Here is a 22,787-nt window from a genome sequence, read left to right as displayed (position 1 = left end):
GAATACATATTGTTTCTCAGTCTGGGACAGTTGTGTACTCAGTGGATTGAATAAAGTTTTCTATTAGACTTAAGATCATCATAGGTTGATGAATCCCAGTTGCATAACATGTAAGAAGTCCTATTATTCTCATTAATTTCATACACTGATTTAATCTATATTGTGCTATAAACTATGTGATGCCACTGCTTTGACCTTGGAAGTATTACATTGCCACAAAAATTTTCTAATGTGTGGATGTTGAAAGTTTATGTTCAAAGTATACTCTGACAAGGAGAGGTTTGGGTGGCTATTTCTAAAGATGTAAGAAGAACTGTGTTATTACCTCTATTTTATTTATTAATTTAAAAAAAATTAAATGAGGGTTTGGAGGGTTGTTTTCTGCCAATGTTTTATAGAAATATATGGATTATAAAAAGGAATAAGAGTCTCAAGAAAATTCAGGGTCTCAAGAAAATGAAGACTTGAGACGGTTTCATTGTGAAGTGTGATTGATTCCTATTTTTGTAGCTTCTTGCATGAAAGATTCAGAGCATTAGAGGTTTACACTTTCAAAGTTATAGGAAATTGTGTATGAATATGTACATTTTTAAGATTTATTATGAAGATACAGGTATTATTTGTCAACCATGACTGTCAAAGATGGATGTTTGATTAATTCTAATTCAAAATTATAGGGCTTTCAGAACTTGAGGCAAAAGGAAAGGGAGAGCTTCTCTTCTTGTGAACAATCCTAGCATTAACACCACTGCATGTAAAACTTAGACTGAGTGAATATGGAGTTGAGAGAGATGTTTTGATTAGGAGCACATCAAAATTTTTTGAGAGATTTGAGTGTCAATTAGGTTCTTTCTAGAGCCCATGTTAAGACTTCATCAGATTGAGTGCTGAACTGGAATGTGCCCCTGATACTTGCATCTCTGAAGTACAGGAATGTAGATATTCTCAGCTCAGTCAGAGAGAAAGAGAAAGGTTTTCTAACCAGGCAAGAGTCAGGAAAGAGTCAGAGTTGGGAAAGAATGTAAATAATTCTCTAATCTCTCTTGTTGTTCACATTGTTTATAGATATGCTCTGCCTCTGTGCGTCATTCACTGCCCACCAATGGTGTGGGATGTTTTTACTCTAAGACCAATGAAATTAGTCTGCACGATGTTCTCTATATTTAGAGCGGTGCATTTGAAATAAATTGGAGTTCATTCTCTTTGCCTTCTAACTTGGAGTCTTTCATTCCTGTCTTGCTCAACAGCAACATCTGGACCTTTCTCTTTCTCTCTGGCTGAGCTGAGAATATCCACACAGGAATACTTGAGATCTGAATTTGAGACTAAAACTAAGGAATAACCAAAGGAAGAACTTTCTTTTATTTTACTTAGAAATCATGAAACATGAAAAGTAATTTCCTTCTGTTGCAGCTCTAAAGACAAACCTGGCAACTTGGCTTTTGTCAATAGGTCAATCACAACACATCATAAAGTAAAGCAACAAAAAAAAATTAATATGAGGGAAAACAAGTGACACCTGACAGCTATAATTAGGCTGCTCACTGAACTTCAGAAAGAAATGTTGCTATTAGAGTGCTGAGAACCTGGATGAGATAGGATTAAGCTCTTCTGTTGAGCTAAATAAAGAACAGCCAAAACAAATAATGATCAAATTATATACTTCACCAAGAGAGGCTAAGGACTGATATTACCTGAAGTGTTTACAAACCTTTATAGTTGAGGAGGTGTAAAGACTGATGATAGGCTTGGACATATTTTGAGGAATATTCACTCAAATAGAGGATTTCATCTTCATTTTTTTGAAGAGTGAATTCTTTGATTACTTCTATATAGAAGTAGCTACAGTCCTGAAAGAATGTTTTCAACGTGCTGTATTTTAAGGGCTTCCACAATAATGGAAAATATGATTATCTCAAGAAAAAGTTTTGTATTTATCACATGATTTACTAATAAGAAAAACAGCCCAAACTTTCTTAAATCTGATACACCCTACATTGTATATCCAATTACTAAGTTTTGTTATTTTTCAATGTAATCACTTACAAGTTGTTAACTGGCTTTGAATATTCCTGCTGATTGTCATGTAAATTCATGAGCTGTAATCAGCCATAGAGTAATTTTGTTCAGATCATTCTCAATGAATTTTTATAAAGAAAAATCATAATTACAGTAATGAGCATTTTAATGATCAGTCAAATTTATCTGGTGTGACAACTTGTGACAAGTTCTGTGACAATGGTGTTGTTATGCTGGAGATGAATTTATTCTTTAATAATTAGCACCCTGGTCAATGTTTTGTGTAGTCTTCAAAATGGAAGTAGTTAGAAGTGCAGCATGGCATCATTTTACTGGTCTCTGTGTAGAGCAAGCTTTTCATGTGAAATATATTATTTTTATGTTTGTCTTGCTCAGTGTTTGTCAGAGGAAGCACTCTGGATTATTTTGGTTCTTCTGATTTTCATGTGTTGGTAATAGGCATAGGCTCATGTTTATTACGTACCTCCTCCTCTTTCAGAAGTTTGTATTTTGCCTAGGAAAGAGCCTTTATATAATGAATTGCAGAAAACTACAAGTCAGTAAGAGATGACAGCAGCCCTCCTGCTCAGTGTATGCACAGATAACAGATAGCCCCAATATGATTTTATTGTAAGTGCAATCCTGTTTAAGGTCATAATTGTGGTTTTTTTGTCTGGCTGATACATAACTCTTTGAAAATCACGTTTTTCCTCCCACACAGATTATATTCATAGGTAGAACACAATAATATAAAGATGAATAAAGAAGTACTGTCCAAGAATAAGAAACAACACAATGTTTGTAGTCTGTAAACTAGCTACTGCAATGTGGAACATTGCATCCATTTTTTCTGTCCACAAATAGTACAGTATCCACTAAATGGTACAAAGTGATTGACTATAGAATTACAGTTAAAGTCTCAATAATTTGCTTTTCTGAAAAATGTTATAGCCTCAAAATGCCACATAAGCAGTTGATCAAATAATTCACTTAATTTTTCAACCTTGATGGTATTCTAATTTTTAACTGAATTCTTTAAAGTAGTTTATTTTTTTAACAAATTATTTCTCTTATTATTCAATACCCAGTTACAAGAGCTGTATTATGTCCTAATTTCCTTACATTCTTTACATATAAGAAGTATAAAACTATAGATTTTATTTTGTACTGTAATTTTCATGGCACATAATATTGCTGATTTCATATACTTGGTATAGCTGGCAACTACTTCAGCAACTGAAAATCCAGTTGTCAACTGTTCATGCTTAGACTTATGTGGATTTTGCTGTTGTAACTCCAGTCAAAGTATACTGGCATATAGCTGTGTGCTGCACTTATCACTGCAACTGTAATACTATTAACATCTGGTTGAAGGTCCCTTTATGCTACTGGTACAGTCTAATGACAAGCAGTTTCCAAGCACAGGCATGGGGACAAAGTTTTGGCAGCTTCGAGGAACTGTGTAATTTCAAGGAATGTATGGTATTTGCTCAATTTGCATTATTTCTGGATAAATAACATCTGAAGTTAATTTCTAAGGTAACAGGTTAATAAATTAAATTCAAATGTTGTAGCAATAGTAGACCCATAATAACTATTGGAGAAGATGGTTAGTGAATTGTTGAACCTCCTCTTTTTTTAAATCCAACAATCCATTGGTTAGGTCACCATAGATATTGTAAACCTAAGTGCAGGTCTGGTTTTCTAAGGACTAGGTTATTAAGAAGGCTTAAAGAGCAATTTTCCAAACCCATGGGATGCACCATGTTTAAATTGCATACATTAATGTTTTGGTTCAGAACAGATGTCCATTTTCAAAAAGAATTTCCACATAGCTCTCACTTAGATATGCACTGTCTCAAGGTCCTAAAGCATATAGATTAAATTCTTCTGAGGTGAAATGAAGCTGGGCATCTGAAACAACCCTGAGCCACTTCTGGACTTAACTCTAATCACCAGTTCTTCACAGATCCCATAGCTCTATACTACTTGCTGATGTGCTGCCATATCCTAACTTCAAAAAATTATAGTAAGGTAGGCTAAATCCTAGTTATGCTGCAATATCATTTTATATTAAGGAGGTATGAAATATTTTATTAGGTACTGTTAGATGACTTCAGGTTTTTAGTAAGAATTTAACATTTTAATGTTAAAGTTGATATGGGAAAATTAATCTCATTTTATGCTAAAGATTTCTTGTTGCCTTCTTGTCATTTACGGAAAATTTCTGATAATAGCAGAATGGCAGCTAATTCGGTTGGCAAACCTGGTTTCTTGCACTTATGACCTAGTAAATCTAACTAAAATTCTTATATGAAAGAAAATACTCTTAAGATGAAATAGCTGTTTGATATTGTTTCTCTGTATTTCCAAGGATGAGGATTAAGATGAGTACACAACTCTCTTGTGCCACTTTTGTGACACTGTTTTAGGTCTGTATGCATTGGTCTGATCCTCCAAAATGGTATAAATCACGCTTAGGCAGTATTAGGTAATTTAAATGCAAAAGCCATTAGAATGGTTGTCTTATGAGAAGTGCATCCTCTTAAGCCAGCTCTAGTATTACAGCCCTTGTGATATGTCAGTTAAAGCTGACTCTGTTTATATATTTTGTTTTTGAGGGCGCGACGCTAAAAAAAGTAGGTGGTAAAATACCAGTCAATGCTTCCTGTAATTGACTTCTCTTTGGACTATATAGAGTGGTGTTTGATGTCAGGCAGTGTTTTGTAGACCTCACTATGCATTTAGGTATGTACTCCAAAGAGTCTAAACATGGAAACAAAAATTAATTGTTTAGGATGATATAAAGCAAGTAATTATAATGAAATATGAAGTGGCCTGTGACATATAATGGCATGGGTTACGTATTTTTAAAGTTCATTTGAAATAGCAGATGCTATAGATTTGATTTACCTAGTACATGAAATTATAAATTCCTCCCTGACTGTTGTGGAAGTAGGAAGAAGTTTCAAGAAAGAGAAACAAAATTGTTTTTGGTAACTATACTTAAAACTGCTTAGTTTTTTTTTGTTTTTTTTTTTTTGTTTTTTTTCCTTAAATTATTGTAATTTAGGAAGTTTTTATTTATTTTTTTTCTATATTTATTTGTGTAGAACAGAGTGTTATAGGGGAAATACTTACTGCTTTTTGGCTATAGAGAGGTTCCAAAGGAAGCCAGGTACATTAGATGTTTACTACTAGATGACAGAAAAATAAATGAAACTGGGCTATTAACATATCCATTGGTGATACAAAAATGCATACATACAATAGAATTATGCTGGGTTTTAAATGCAGTTTCTCTAATTATTATTTCCTTTGAACAGACCTCTTCATGCACAGTAGAGAGTAAAGCAGAATAACAGATATTAAGTAGGTGATGCTGTATTCATCATGTTCATTCCCCTTACTCCTAGCAGTTGTGCTGTTCTCAGAACAATTTTATTTTATTACAAAAAAAGTGGAGGTAACAGTGTCATCCTTTAAAGAGCATAGTGAAAGCTTGCTCGCAGTCTGGCTTAATGTACATCAAAAATTAGCATATTCAGTGGTATTTTGACCTTGGGAGGGGGGGGTGTTTGGTATTTCATATAACTAGTTTCTTAACTGAGATTGTGTCCTTTTGCTAAAGGCAATCTATAGTGCCAGAATAGCTTCTGTCAAAGAACTAACTTGTCTACCACATGGTGAGAAAATGGGTGCTTTGGAAAAGCTTCTCAGTTTTGAGGCATTGCATTCCCTTTAACTAGAATGTTTGTACATACTGCAGAGATTGTCAAAGTTCTGGCCAACGAGATACTGAATTTTGTCACTATTTACAGCTTCAGATAATCACTGTTGGGACTAAAAATTATAGTCAGAACTGCATGTGTCTTTCTGCTACATTAGTGACTGAGTCACCTACAGTGTTTCCATACTCCATGTGTCAAGTTAATTTAGGGAGGTGATTCTGTTTACTTTAGTGGACTCAAAAACTACTGACTTTGGAGCATTATTTCAAAACACTTTTGGCAATGATATAACAGCTGTACAATGTTATATTACATTTTATATATTCTAATTTTTATTGAAATTCTGGAAGTTCAGCCACTCAATTCTTCTTTAATTGTTTTTTCATGGTAATTCAGATAGGGTGGTCTAGCTAAGGATTATCTATCACGGATATAAACTCTAATTCCTTTGAAATTTTCCTTTTTCTGGTAGATGCTAAAGTTCAAAAAACTTTTGCTCTTGTCACTCAAGTTCTCTATTAACACTGTGTATCCCTGATTTGAGCATGGTGAAATCTTGCAATTGATTGATTTGTGTTAATCTTTGGACACGTTTCCTCCTCCTTCTGCTACCACTTTCTGCCATTGGCACAGTCTACCAGGCTATTTGTCCATGTTAAACTCAAAATCTTGTTTCAGACAAAAAGTACTGTCCCTGTAGTAAGGAAAGAATTGATTCTTAACATATTTGACATTTCAAGACTCTAATCGAAGAACCTTAATTGTTATGAAAAAGAAAATTAAGGAAAAACTGAATACTTTTATATTGAATAGGTCTCAATAACGTGGTTAAATTTTCTATATGTGCACTTCCTGTTTTCTTCCCCTTTTTCTTGTGTTATGGTCACAATTTGAATATGGAATATTGTGCCATTCAAGACAAGGGTAAGCTGCTACATGCTCTTGGATTTGTACATTACTTCCTGCTCAACTGATTAGATGATGGACTTCAGGCTTTCCTGTGCAGTCTAAAGGAACTTACCCAGTTTCTTTGGAGAGTTAGGACCCATTTTCAACACTTTATCCAGATAATCTGCATTTTTATTTTGAGTGGGGGACCACAGCTGGGGAAGAGCTTCCATCCATTTATAGCTTTTTAATAACTAAAGAAACTTGGTGCCTCCAAGTCTGCACAGAAATGTACTGCTGGGATCATTTCTACTTGTTCTCATGCTAACCTTTGCCAGCTTCACAGATGTTGGTTTACTAAATGCAATAGCAATCCATTTTCCTGCAAAGGAACTTTACAATGTTACAAACAATTCCTTGCACTTTCTCTACTGGCAAACTATTAGGATTAGTATGCACACAAAATGTGACCTTCCTCTTGCATCACCCCTGTTCTGTTACTGAGTAGTGAGTGGGTGGGCAGTAGGCCCACCTCTTCATCTTGCTGTGTTGAGCTACATCAAGTGATCTTCCAGGGAAAACTTGTTGAAATTTCATCCCAGCATCTCAGCTGAATATCAGTCTCCTCTGGTGAAACACTACTGGCAAACTACTACTATAGCTACTTAACACCTTTGGTTAGGTTTAGTTATCAAGAACTTTCTATCATCTTTAGTTTTGTCTTTTAGTTTTGTCTCAGAAGAGATAAGTCAGCTGACAGTGCAATTGATGAACATCTGCTAAGACCACTGGTTAGTGAGCACAGTTCTCTTTTAATAGCAGTTTTTATCCCCAAAATGTTTTCCTAAAATTAGGAGGCTCATTTGTGATTCTTGCTTTAGTGCAAGCAGATACATTTTGTTGAGGTAAAAGCCCGACAGAAACAATATTCATAGTGCTTGGCAACAACTGCAGTCATACAATACCTCCTCCACCATTATTATAAATCTTTTAAGCATGATATAAAATTTGTGGAGTCATATTTTAATCGAAAACTTTTATATTTATGATTTCAGTTTCTTACCAAGTTAAGCGAAGTGAATTAGAGATATTTAGAGATATTTAGAGTTTCACACTTCATTTCATTGCGTTTCATGATCTTCTGGCTAATGAAGAGCTAAAATTGAAACTGTTAAAACAGAGTAATAACATATTCCTGTGATCACACACAAATAAAATTATGTGGTATGTGGTACAAAAACTGTCAACACAAAGTAATGACAATCTACAACAATAATAAAATACTGGCTATTCAAACCAGTAAACCGTTAATTCATTTACAACAGAATAATGTGGTGGCTCAATATGAAATGACTATATTTAGATATTGTTTAGAAATCATATTTAGGAAACTTTAAATACGTTTATGCTTCGCAAGCATTCTAATAATTTATGAGCAATTTCTCCAATATCTTCTGTTACTGCATGAACATGTGTCACAGAAAAGACAGTTTTCTAAAATACAGAATAATCTGTTGGAACAACAAGTTGGACTGCAGTCAGTAAATTAGAAGTGTATTTAAGAAGACAGTTAATGTTAAAGAAAGAAAATTGTTCTGGGCTAGATATAAAGTGAGAATAAGTCTTCACCTTTCCAAGAAAAGAAATGTGTTATTGAAAATACACTTGCACTTATTTGTCAGAAGACAGATTTTTCCAGAGTTGACCACATTGGAAATTCAAACTCCTTCATGCATGTGTGATTGATTTCTGCTTTTTTTCTAAATTATGCTATTGAGTCTTATGGACTATTTAATCCAAAATGTACCCACAAGTTTGCATTCGCTATAAGGACATTTTTACACTAGCATTTCCAAAGATCTGATGCACACAGATGATCAAATTGGATCAGGATATAGAACATCTCAAACTGTGTCCCATTTAATTTTGTGTGTTTACACAGAGGCTGAATTTGATCAAGTCTCTAGCAAACAACTAAATAATTCAGTCCAGCGGCAGCCTTATTTCACATGACTTGTACATCTGTCTTGATTGTGAATATAGCTGTTTTCCCAAGGATGGAGCTTTGCTTTGATGAAATGTGTCTGGAAAAACAATTTTTAATACATTCAGTAAATAAGACTTTGTTTGTCATTCAACACACATGTTTTTCCATCTGTATAGAACCTCTTTGTTTTAGACTAAATAATTCAGTCCAGTAGAAGCAGGACTTTTTCACTTTGGAAGTACAGCTGCTTGAAGCAGGAGAAGAGTGTCTTGTCCTTTTCTCCTGGTGTTGGGAAGGATCTCTCTCTGATGAATGGCCCTGGAAGAGAAGAAGCAAACAAAAAGGATAGATGGATTATTCTGGACTTAAAGACCCAGTTTTGAAAAATACTATAGCACTTCTTTTATAGACGTACATTGTAGAATTGTTTAGGTTCCACTGCATCATGCTGTGATGCATTGTAAAACGAAGTGGTTGCAATGTGATTGGAGCAGCTGATATAATTGAAATAACTTGACAGAGGGGAAAAAAATTTGTCAGATATAGTATATATATGGGTAGCAGGATTGATCAGAACAAATTGTGAAGATAATTATCTTTGATTGCTATCCCTTTTTAAAATGTGACTGCGTTGTAATAGCAGTTTGGTTTGGGTTCATGATGGTACAGAACTTCTCTCAGTTTTTATTTTCCAGAAAGCATAAAATATATTAGTTGATTATGATATCAAAACATGCATAGATTATTTTTAGTTTTATAAATTTGAAGCCCTTTTTGCTGATTAAATTAATTTGATTATTTGTAACTGTTTCTAATGAACTAGGATATAAAGCTAGCATCAACACATGTTTTTCATCCATGTTTTGATGGGGGATATGTCTTCTCTACATTTATTCTTCTTTTCCTCCAGGCCAAATGCAAATGTTTCTAACACATTACAGTTTTGGATCTCTTTCAATTTTAATCTAACCAACATAAATATCATGGTGTTTATTTTGATGGATAGTGTCCTCAGGGATATAGACAAGAAGGAATTGTCAATATGAGTATTTTTCAGTCTGCTATGAATCTCTGAAACTTCCATGCAAAACCATCAGCTGATCAGTTGGTGTGACTCAGCACAGATATATAGAGTTAGGTAAAGCAGAATAACTCACTGGAAAACAGTAGAACTTGCTGGAGCATGATGAGAATCTCTTCTTTCACTCTGAGTGTTTCTATCTCCAAGGCTAATTCTGTCTCCTCTCTGATTGAACATGTACCTGAGGCCACTGGGACAGCTTTAATGATCAAAGCGTAAAAAAAAAAATCACGTGAGGTGACCAGTCAATGAGTTGACAGCTGAAGCATGTACTTTGCAAGTCAGGATCACAGATATTCTGTTTTTCTATTCTCGCCTTCTAAATAATTGCTGAAGCTTTGCACAAGGGCATAAATGCATGTATCAGGGGAAAAGTGGCAATATACTGACAGAAGGTTTGAGAAATTTTTTCAAGTAAATTCTCCATAAAATAATGAAGACAGCTAAACCAAAACAAGGATAACAAAGGTGATTTTTTGTTTGCTAGCTTGCTTTTTTAAATTCAGTGATGCTGTAGTGAAGTAAATACCTCAAGTGTTTGCTTTGGTGATATACCACTGAGATACATTTTTATTAATCTTCCCAAAATCATGACAGCAAGTGATGTTGTCAGTGGAATTCCAGGACCTTCTCAGATTAACAGGGAACTTAAACTCTTTTGATCATTATCTCAGACACAATTGTTTACCCTCCTTAGCATCTGTAACTTCAGCCTTAGAAGGAGCCCCTTTTTTTGGATTCCTCTTTTGTACCTGTAGCTAATTGATATGACCATCAAGATGAATTTCTTTGTCTTGTCCATTCCAAGAGCAGTTTGTGTAACACAGATGTAATTTTAATGGGGCCATAATATTTTTTTCATATACATATTTCTGGCATATCACATATATGACGTATATTTATAGAATGGTGTGAAAACTGATTTGTATCATTCACCCATTACAATACACCCAAGCTTTCAGGTTTGTCATCTACCCAATAACTTTTTTTCATTTTGCTTCATTCATGTTACAATCCTGAAAATGAAGTTTATTCCTCTTCCCAGATTCTGGGATTTAGGCCCAGAAATAAGAAGTGTCTTATACTTATCTAAGAAAATGTCTTATATTTGACTCAAGGAGGCATTATACATTTATGTGCTGCATAAATTTTTGTCTCTTAATGACCTGGTGGTATATTACTACTAGGCCAATTTTGTGGATGTCATGTTAGACAAATATTCTCTTGTAGTTTAGTACCAGTTTGCAGTTATATATGTAGGTATATGAAAACAATAAGAACTTTATACATATCTATCAATAGATCATGTAGGTATTAATATATTTAATTCCCCTACCCCACCACCCCACTTTGTTTCTCATTTCCTTGCTAATATTTCCTGCAGATATCCCTTTTCATGTTTTCATTATTGTCCTGGTTTAGGGTAAATTTTGGGAGGAAACCTCTGAAGGGGTCTTCTCTAGAAAGCAGATTCAAGTGGTCTGCCCGAGAGATACAATCTATAAAATCATATAAATAAATTTTTCCCTCACTTTTATGCAGTTCTTTGGCACAGAGTTTTCAGCAGAAACTTGGAAAACCCAAAACAGATGAAATTTGTAAAAGGAGTGTCAGCAAATAATAATTGAACAAAGTTAGCAGAACAAAACTCAGGTGCTATTTTGCTATTTAACATGACTTATTGCTACACGTTTGTCTGTGGTATCAGTTTCAGTCTTATCAGTGACTCAAACCACCTGTGATGGATGTACATTTCCATATTGTGATTTTGCCATGCTTCAGGGTGACACCTTAGAATAATTATTGCAATGAATGTTGCTGATAGAACAAATTTTGCAAAGCAGCAAGTAGAGAGCACTTTCTAGTCCATAATATACCTTTTTCTGAAACCATCCTTTGTAGTGCTTCACTGTAGACAAGCTACACGATAGCCAAAAACTTGATATTTATGTATGAAATATTTTAAATATATAGAAGGCAAACCCATATGTGTTAAAAGTGTGTATTAAAAAAAAAAAAAGAAAGAAAACTGTCTTGTACAGTCAGAAAATAAATAATGTGATAGTTTCTGTGTTATGAATCTGTATCAAATTTTGAGAAAATAGATGTCCCCTGCCTATTTCTGTTTTACAATTAACCAATACTTAAGCAAGTGATGTGCAGATACCATAAGACTTCTTTTTTTATGAATTGCAAACCTGAACCATCTGCACCCCAAAACCTCAGATAAGGCAACTGAATTCCTAAACTCAATTAATATTCTGCCTTGATTAATAACTATCTTATGTCAAGAGTAACCAATTCTTGTAAGTCCTTTGTTGATTAACTTCCTATTTAATACAGTGTTAAATCTTACTTTCCTACCTCATAATAGTATTTAAAGATTAACACATATAAAAAGTGTGACTTTTTCAGAAAGATGTCTCACAAGTGCCTGAGATTAGTCTTTTCTTATTTGTGTGGGTAAATGGGACAACAATATAATCAAAGGAGATAAGAAAAGGATGGGTTTTTTTTGAAAGAATATAAATATAGAAGCTACTTGTTCTGCTCTTTCATCTTTAATGAAGGAGGTAGAATTTCAATGAAACAGGAACCTGGGAATTTCCTTGCTCTGAAAAGTCAAAAAGTCTGGGAATGACTCCTAGTTTTTGTATCAAAGATTTTTTCTTCCCATGACCTTTGTGCTGGCTTTTCAGGATCTGGTCTGAGCCTCATGAGCACTAACTAGGAATGCTTGGGAGAGGGCATGCTGATTTTCTGGCAAAAAGAATTTGGTAATCGGAATATAAAGAAGTCTTAGAGATATTTTCAGATTAAGAGAGGAGACAAGTTTCATGCACAAAAGTTGAAGCAAAACAAACATTCCCTTCACCAAAACAGGCAAAAGATGACACGTTTACGTTCCTCCAATTTGGCCAGCAAAAACTGGTTTTTCTCCTGGTATGTGTAATTAGCTGTTAATGTAGGGAGGTTGCTAAGTCTTTCCCCTACAGACTGCACTTGGACGAGGTGGTTGGGACCACTGTGGTTTTAGGCTGGCTGCTGATGTGAAACTGAAGAGAGTGGGAGAGGAGGATGTTTAAATACAAAGTTATTTCTGACAGTGCTTTTTCCTCTTGAAGAGGATTTTCTTATGGTTCCCTTAGAACTAGCTGAGAGAAGAAGCATTAAGTATCATGATCTTAATTACAGATCTTATTTCACTCTGAGGAAAGAAAGTTTCCTGGACAAATAATTGGTAAATAGCAGGAGTAAAATGTCTTTGCCCACTAAAAAAAGGAAAAGAAAAACCTAAAGCCTTAGGGTCCTTCTATATCAAGATATCTTCCATGTCAAGGCATTTTTACATCTACAAATATGTGTCATGAGGAGATCAAGCTTTACATTTCTATGGTAATGAATATGAGTTGGTGTTCCAAATGCCTACTCTTTCATGTCTACTTCTGATATATGTTGCTCCCCCATGGTTAAAAATCCTGGGTTGAAACAGTGTCAGAAAATCTGAGCATAATTATAAACTGACACTGTTTGGGAAACCTGTTTGCCTTGCATCAAGTTGGCTGAAGGAGGGAAGTACAGGGACTGGGAATTGCTGCCACACTGGGGGTGTTAGGAGGAAGGCAGAACTGGACTGGTTCGGTCTGTACTATGAAATGCTGGCATATGGAAGTACTTTAGATAGGAAATGTGAAACTTGGTTTCAGCAAATAAGTGGACATATTCATCTGTGAAAAGCAGTGTGTGATTGTTATCAGCATCCAGTAGAACTGAAAGAAAATTACTTCATTTCACAATGAGTAGTCATGTGAGTATTCAAAATCTAAAATGGCAGTGTTCCCCAAGAGCTGTTTGTATGGCTTCCCCTAAGCTCTATTTCTACATTCGTTCAAGTCAAGAGATGAAATCTGACTGACTTTAATGGAAGCAGAATTCGGCTCATATTGAATTTTTGGAAGAATTTTAGCATTGCTGTCAGCAAGACTGTGAGTTCTGCCCTCATGCTTTCCCCTGACATCTGCCCGTTTCAAGGTATAAATGAAGGAAAGTTTTACATCTGCCTGTACCGGCAACTAGGAGAGTTGTTGTAAAATACTGGAAGCTCAACAAATCCTGCAGCTTTCAAAAGTTAGATTTCAAATGTTTTCAATTTAGCTTCATTAAAATGGGAATGATAGTAAATAGAAGTCCAGAATTTAGATTTCTTTTTCATCAAGACTGTGCAGGAAAGAACAAGTACTTCCTCTGAAGACCTATAAACATTTTTAAATTCAGGTTTATGTCTATTTACATAGTGAAACTAAGGGCAAAAAGATATTAAATTATCTATTTGATGTCCTTGTAAAACTGTCTTTCTTTTAAAACAATAGGTTAAATGTCTGCAAAAATTTATTTTCTACTTTATAATCCTTCTGCAATTGATATGTTACCATTACTTCATACTTTCTACTCTTCTGAACCTTTAGTTCTTCATATCTGCTTCTAGCATTTTGTATGCAGACACAATAATTCTGTGTCCTACATTACCTGAGTAATACGTAGCAGATGTCTGTTCTGTTTTTCCTGTTGTACAAACCAATATAATGTAGAGGAGAAAAAAAGAAAAAAGGCCATCTGATGTTGCAACAATCTGAGATGTTGAAGGCAAACAGAATTTGTCTAGTCTGAAATACAAACCCCATTGAATGATCAGAAGGGTCTTCATTTTGAAAAACAATGAAATATTTAATTCCCATTATGGCTCATTAAATTATTTCAACAGGTTGTTCCAGACCTTCCAAAGGTATTCAGTCTTGAACACAGCCAAGAATAATCTATTTTCTAAACTGGATTGAGCTTTTATTTTATGGCTTCAATAGTAAGAGAAGCCATGTCCTTAACATGCAAGGTAATGCTACCAGAAGGAAACAAGAGGTGTTTCTTAGGAATTGCTCCAAGACTTAACAGTGTAAAGGTACAGAATGTTTCTGGTAAAGTGACATACTCTTCCAGCTTCTGGCTTTTCAGTGTGCAGGAATTGAGAACCTTAATTATCTGACAGGATGTACTGAACAGTTCTCAAGTCATGGGATTAAATTCTTCCAAAATCTCAACTACTATAGACTGTACTTTGGCTGAAACATTAGGAGACATAATGTAGCATTTTCTTACCAAGATGATTTTCAATTTCCATGGTAGCAGACAGTTTGGACAGAATTCAAGATGTGGGGTGTTTTTTTTGTTTGTTTTGTTTTAGCAAAAGGACTAATGAAAACAGTGGGAATAAATGGAAGCATCTCTGTTCTGTTTGTTATATAAAGCCATGGTATGTGGCTGTTCCTGTCACAAAGATCAAAAATGAATGAGATAGATATGAAGTAGAAAGGAACTAGAGGTAAAGGTGTGAAGTATCTTGCCTGGAATATTTCAGTTGCAGTATCTCTAAGCCATAATTAGTGTTTGTCCACCTCTTGTAGCTTTATGGAACGGATTTGGTGTTTTTTTAATTGTTCAAGTTGTCTTAAAGTGTTATGTCTTTAAACATTGTACAATGTACATGTTACATTTAATGGTATTCTTCTCCACTTGTTTGTTTATCCAGTTCTCTTCCCACTCCACATTTCATACTGGATCTGAATTTTGAAGAAGGTAACACATAAAGCAGATTGCTTGCTGCTAGTCCTGTTGCTGAATTTTCAACAGGAATTTCAACTACTGTCATGATAAGGGTAGTAGAAAGACTGTACTAATATAGTCTGTTGTAGATGTCGGTGAACCCAATGGGAAGAATAATGATGTCTAACTCCATTTCAGAAGGCTGAATGATTTCTTTATTATAATTATGTTATAAGACATTAATATGCTATATAAAAGGGGATACTAAATACTACATGCTACTTTCTCTAACTATCATATCTCCCAACTTACAACTCGTGACCCTGTTCTCCAGAGTCCAGACACAGGTGGATCCGATTGGCCATCAGGCCCAAACAATCCACCATGATCCAACCAAGCGCTCACTCTGGGTAAACAATTCTCCAAACACATTCCACAAGAGAAAAACAAGGAGCAGAAATAGAAATTGTTTTCTCTTTATTGTGCACCTCAATAAAAAATCCTGAGAGAGAGAGAAATGTGCTTGCCACAATAGTCCTCATCCTGGAATGGGCTAATATTATTTTTGCACTGCCTATTGCCATTAATACATTTTAAAAAACTTCTTGAATTACTAAGATTATTAATATTTTCTTTCAGCTTTTTTCATTTAGTATAAAAGAACTGAGATCTCTTGACATTTGGGTTTATTTCAGTTTTATTCTTTTTATCAAGCTTCCCCAGTCCAATCAAGGCAAACCACAACAGATCCATGAGTACACACTAGGACCCCAGACATGAAATTGTCCCTGGTCCTATGGTTAGTCACTTTTTAGCTCAGGTTAAACTATTCCCCTGTATCTTATCCCTGAACTGGACATTGCATCATTTCTTACATCCTTCAGAACTACTCTAGTGCTTAGCTGAGGCCAGGTTTGCATCCCTCAAGGGAGGAGGTGAGTTTTTGGGTGTGTAATGGCCGGTCTGCATATGACAAAAGTAATGAACTATTTCCATCTGGAGGCTGCAAACAAGCTTCTACGCCAATAAGAGGCAAATCCTGCAAGATTAGATGGTGCATCTTACCATGACAATTGCCTTCCCTTACACAATTTGCTTAATTGTAAAACTCCACTCTTCTTCCTCTGGGGAAGGTCTGACTGGGCATTACTATCTCCAGCAGCTGAAAGATATCTTAAACCCTCAGAGATCCCCAAAGAGCCCTCAGGCTCATTTCTAAGTCCAGAGGACTGAAAGCTCCCCTGCTCAGGGGAGGTCCCTGGGTGTTCCCACTGAGCCTGAGCATGTTTAAACCCATCTGACTTTGTGTTTTGTGTGCTTCTTTACCCACCCCTAAGGGTCAAGTTGGAATAAAACCCCTACTTTGACCAACGGACATCCCAGCTGCAACAATAGAGCCTTGTCACAGATCCATGGGTGGTGATTATGTATCTTTCTACTCATATCTTTTCTTTGTTTTTCTCTCTTTTCCCTATACATTTTTCTAAAACAATATTTTTATGCTCTCATGTGGTATGTAACTATAGATAATAATAACAACCAAAATGGCTACAGATCTGCTTTCCAATTCAACCAAATTGTTCTAAAATAAACCCTACACGTATATGTTTGCAAACATCATTCATCCAATTTCATTTCATTCTAATCCACCCCAAGAAATCTATTAACAAGAACCTGGGTTACTTTAACCTTCATGGGGATGGGTTGTAGCAGTCCCTTTCTAGTTTGGGGAGCAACTGTGGGGGGGCCATAGGGTCCATCTGCCATTGTTTCATGGTCCCAGGCATGGTGAGCATTTTAAATCACCATCTATTTGTGCATTTTTATATTACTATTGTTGCTGTTACTGTTCATTTTCTTATCTCATTGCTGTCTCCAGTAAAATTGTTCCTATCTCAACCCATGACTTCCATCTTTTCTGCCTCCAATTCTCAGCTCCATCCTTAGAATGGGAAGTGGGAGAAGTAGGAGGGAAGAGTGCATTGCTTCTTTTTTGGGAGAGTCTTAGTGGAGGCACTGAATTGGGGAGTATCATTCCTTAACCATGACACATAGTTACAAAACATGTAGATAACTTCAGCTCCCAGATCATACTCCTTTGTAGCATAAGGATTAATTCTTCCAGATACTAGAGCAAACCTAAGAGTCTGAGCAGTTAGTAGAAGATGTTGGACCTTCAGTGGGCTCAAAAGGTTTGGAGGTAATGGCAGCAGTGAGTGCAGAGGATAAAAAAAACAATGGAATAAAAATTGATCAGTTTTAAAGTTGTGACAGAAAAGTAGGGAGAAAATAACTCCATATCACAAAGACTGTTTCATGTTAAGACAAATAGGTGCCAGTTTAGGCTGCTGACAAGGATGACAAGCAGCTGCCTCAATCACTAGCAGTATTTGTAGCATGCCATATATGAAGTCACCCGTGTCACTACAAGCTCATGATTGCTAAGTTATGTCACGTCACGGTTCATGCCATGTGGCATAAACTTCTGCTGTAAGCAATAGCCAAAAATATTTTTTTAATCTCTCTGGATTAATTATTGGCAGATGTTGCTTAACATAAATACAAAAATGCTTTTCCAATGAAAATACTTTTTACAGTATTGTAACCATGTGAGTATCATATTCATGGAAAACTTCTGCTTATAGACTATGAAATGTAAGACAACATATAATTTTTTTTTAATCCTTAATGCAAAGCTTTGGATTTTACATTTTCAAATTTTGAATCTTAAAACAGATTTTAATCTTCTCAGATAATTTTAAACCTTTCATAAGGCAAGGAGCTACAGTGATGGAGATAGAGAGTGCCTCTAAAATTTTCTAGTGCCTTTCTGTTGAATTTAATAGAGTAGTTGAATCTGATTGAAAGTAACTCTTGAAAATCCCTAATGCTCTGAATATTGGTTTCAACACATGCTTACAGTGTTATTATTTTACATTTATTTTTAATTTCAATGCCTAATCTCATGCCAAATAAGTATTTTGCAGAGGTCTAAGGCTTATTGAGAATCTGTATTAATGATCTAGAATGCTCTCTCAAAATGCTCAGGTAAAATAAATCTGAATCACAATTTTTAAACTACTAAATTAAGGAAGTGCACTGCCATATGAAGTTACTTATGAAGTGGAAGATAATTCTTATTCTGTGTGAAGTGTTTATCACCACATTTTTTCCAAATACTGATGAGCTATGTTCATTATATACTTCTATATGCTTTGCATTTCGTTGACAGATTTGCCATTTACCAGTATTAGAATATATTTTCTTATATTTTACAAGTTAATAGCAAGATAGTTTATCTTTTGGCCTCCTGTTTCCCTAAATTTTATTGTATAGTCACTGATAAAAAATTCCAGCCTTCATTTACTGTATGTTGCTTTTAATATTTTTAATGTCTGGTTTGGATTTTTTCTAGTCTCTAACCCAAAGCAAACACTAAAGTTTCTTAATTACAAATTTTTGAAATATATAATGTAATGTTTTAGTTGGAATTCACAATCTTCTGTTCATAAAAGTAGATGATTTAACTTACAATTACCTTCTAGACTTGTGAAAGTGCTATTTTTAAGCACCAAACATATGTAAACACTTTTATTCTCCTATTCCGCTTGCACATAGCAAATATATTCAAAACCAGAGCACATGCTACAAAGTCATTTTAGTTCTGTGATCAGAACTAAATAGACTTGCAATTTCTCTCAATTAGGCAAAGCTGTTCCTAAGTTAGGGGATTAACATATAAGCCATAGATTGATGAAATAAATTGTATCAGGAGGGTGAAACACATTTCAAAGAGAATAAAGGTTGCTGTGATATCACTTCTTATACTTCTTATGTAGGTGACTGTAAGAGTTGGTATCAATATTCTCTGAACCTTTGTTATGCATTTGAACAGTGATTCATAATCTTTTCAAGGATCATTTGCTTGTCAGATATGGATAACTGTTGTGGGTTAACACTGAAAGGCAGCTGAGCTCCACAGAGCTGCTCTCTCACTCTCCTCCACCTCCTGCTTGATAGGGATGAGGGAGAGAATTTGAAGTGTGGAAACTTGTGGGTTGAGATAAAGACAGTTTAACAGGTAAAGCAAAAGCTGTATGCGACCAGCAAAGCACAAAGAATTCATTTACCACTTCTCATGAGATGTTCAGCCATTTCCTGGAAAGCAGAGCTCCATCACACCTAGTGCTGACTTGGGAGGGCAAATGCCATCTCTCTGAACTCCTTCCTTCTTCTTGCCCCAGTCTGATATGCTGAGTGGGATGCCATATGGAATGTCCTTTTAGTCAGCTGGGGTCAGCTGTCAGCTGTGTCTCCTCCCAAATCCCTGTGCACCCCCAGTCTCCTCACTGCACTTGGGGGGTTGAGTGAAGAGCAGAAAAGGCCTTTACACTGTGCTAGCCCATCACAGCAATAGAAAAAATATCCCTGTGTTATCAACAAAGGTTTCAGCACAAATCCAAAACACAGCCCCATACCAGCTACTTTGAAGAACATTAAATCAACAAAAAAAAGCAGTTAATAACAGCCAATACTATTTTGATAGAGTGATGCTTCACTTTGCTTTCTTTGTCCTTTTTAAATAAATTACATTTTATTTTCAAGTTATGCAAATAATTTCACAAGGGTGCTGAAATGCCAATTCGATTGAGTTTGTTCATGTAAACAAACAGTTCTGATTAATCTTATTCATTACTCAAGCCCCTAGCTCAATATCTTCATGGGTTTTGGTTTAGGATTTAGTTCTAAGCAAGTACCTTGGTCTTTAGATTTGTTAATAGTTTAACACTGTTGTATCTATGCTAGCAAAGTTCATCTGAGAGGTGACTATTATTGTACATACCATTATTTACAGAAGCAAAAGGTGTAGAGGAAAGCAGTATTTTTCAGCCACGTAACCAAAAAGCCTCTAAGAAATATTTGTGTGGGGTTTTTTAATTTTTTTTTTTACATACCACAGCTTGCATTCCTTGTCATAGAAGATTGGCTCTATTGTTGCTTAGGTAGCAGGAAAAAAACCCAACTTGTTTGGTTATAGATAAGATTGGATGGAGCTCTGAGAAACCAGGTCTAGCAGAAGGTGCCCCTGTCCATGACAGGAGGGTTGGAACTAAGTGATCTTTAAGGTTCCATCCAACCCAAACCATTTTATCGTTCTATGATTATAATTAATATGTATCATTATTCAGATATATTTCAGATTACCTCCTATTACGCATTAAAGAATTAGTAATGCAATAAAAAGAGAAATCTTGATATTTTACAGTTTTATATGACTGAATTCCTTTCTGCAAAAGGTGCTCAGCAAGATATCAAACCATTTTACAGGTTTTCCTTAAATATATTTAAAATGGCAAAGGCACACAAACAACCAAAGAAATTGCAGTTGTCCTGTGTGGAGGCATTCAGGGCTGGAGACACCTGAGGCAGAACTGAGCTTGCTTATTCCAGTATATCTAAAAATGCCCATCATTCTGTCATGCCTAATCATATCAGCTATGATGAGCCCTCAAATCAACAGTGCTGCCATAATTTAATGTAGATGCAGGCAGTACTATCATGTGATATACACCATGTAGAACAGCTTTCCAGAGTATCAGGTTTGGGAAAAATCTTCCAGGCTCTCATGTGTCCAGCTGCTTCTGTGATACCACCCAGTAGCCATCAGGTAACAGTGGCAGTCCTACTGAACAGTGGAAGACAGGTGAGGAGAGGAGCAGAGAGGGTCATTCCTTAACTTCTTCCATTCTTCTGAGGTACTTGCTGTTGTAGGACTCCGGGGTAGTTTCTTTGACTAACAGCTGAATCTCTTTACCTAGAGAAAAGGAGTTTTCCAGAGACAGACACCTTCATAGCCATAATATATATACTTTTAATATTTCCAGAGTTTATATGTTTAAGCAGTGACTCCATACTCTTAATACAGCTTCAGAGAAAAATGAGGAAATTTAGATATTACCTGAAGGTCAGAAATTCTGTATCAACTTCCTATTTTTTGTGATAAAATTATTAGCAAGAAAAACATATAAAACAATTTCCAGTCTCCTGATAATACATTTTTTTGAAGTCAAGGGAACCTTAGGGTATAAATTAACTGCTTGCAGAATTTTAACTAGTGAATAAATATTCTAAGAGAAAAAATTACTTCTGTGTCAATACCTTGGAATTAGCAATTGTATCTTATATAAACAATATGTGATGGAAAGTGATTTATACTGTCTTGTTTAGGATTAAAGTGTTGGTATTGGAAGCTATGCACTTTTTAAATTCAAGAACATATCTTTTTGGTTCAGAATCCTAGAAAAAATGAACAAAAAGTACAGGACGATTTATTTTGCTTTCAAAACTGACAGATATACAATAGCTTCTCCTCAGGCATCTGAAGATATGTACTTTATATCTAGCAGCACTCTACCTTTGACTTCTTACCATAAATGATCTTATACTACCGACCAGATGATCTGCTTTTATGAGAAGTTATTTCAAGTCAGTGATCTTCCTTGTCATCTAAAGACTTGAGTGTCTTCTTTTATCAGTCCATCAACTTTAAAAGCTTTTCTTTCCTCGTCAATTATCTTGAATTCATATTTGCCTTGGTTTGTCTATGATGGACAGAGACTCCATTTGAGGACTTGAATCCTGTCTAAAATACAAGTTAGCACTACTGAAATATTTTTCTTTTCACAGTATTTCTGCTTCTTTTGCTGTAATTCAAATATTATAGATTTATTTTTATGTTCTAGATCCATTTTCTGCTTAAATATTTCTTTACACTTCCTCCTGGCAAGCTTCTTTTCCTTACTAAATTAGAAACATTTCTTCAAAATGAAGTGAGTAGCAACAAAAAACATATAACACTTTCACATCTTCTATTTTCACATTTTGAAAGTAAATATTTTTTGCTATTTAAAAACTACCAAGATTAAAATTGGTCAGGATTTTTTTTCCTACACTTTTTTTTTCTTTCCTAAAGATGAAAAGCTTAACAAAAATGTCAGGCTTTCAGTAGACTTTCATCAGCATTCTGTGGTGGTTCTGAATGAAATCTAATGCATTCTCCAGCCTCAGCCCTGAGGTCCCTAGCCTTTGACAGCCTGTATAATAAAAATGCAGCACATAGGAGCACTGTTTGAGATCAACATCCTTACGTCTCAGAAAACTAGAGAAACTTCAAAGAATGTAAGTGAACAACTTGCGCAAAAGAATTTATGAAAAATCATTCCAAATTATTCACTTCTGCTTTCATATGGTCCATCATATGTTTCTTAAATATTGTAACTACTGTATAGTTCAGATAATGACCACTATCTAACTGTTATAGGTAGAATTTTTTGGCAACATTTTTCGTGTGAAAGTTACTTACCTTTACCATAGTCCTAGATTTTTGATTTAAAATTCAAGATGTAAGTAGTTGTCTCAGCAAGGGAATTTCAAGCAGAGAAGGTTGTAAAAGATTTTCTGTCTTCTCAAAAATTTTGAAGCCTAA

The sequence above is a fragment of the Vidua chalybeata genome, chromosome 3 (genome assembly GCF_026979565.1).
Source record: "Vidua chalybeata isolate OUT-0048 chromosome 3, bVidCha1 merged haplotype, whole genome shotgun sequence".
Classification (NCBI taxonomy): domain Eukaryota; kingdom Metazoa; phylum Chordata; class Aves; order Passeriformes; family Viduidae; genus Vidua; species Vidua chalybeata.
The sequence above is the reverse complement of the archived record's forward strand: the minus strand, read 5'-3'. Positions refer to the sequence as shown.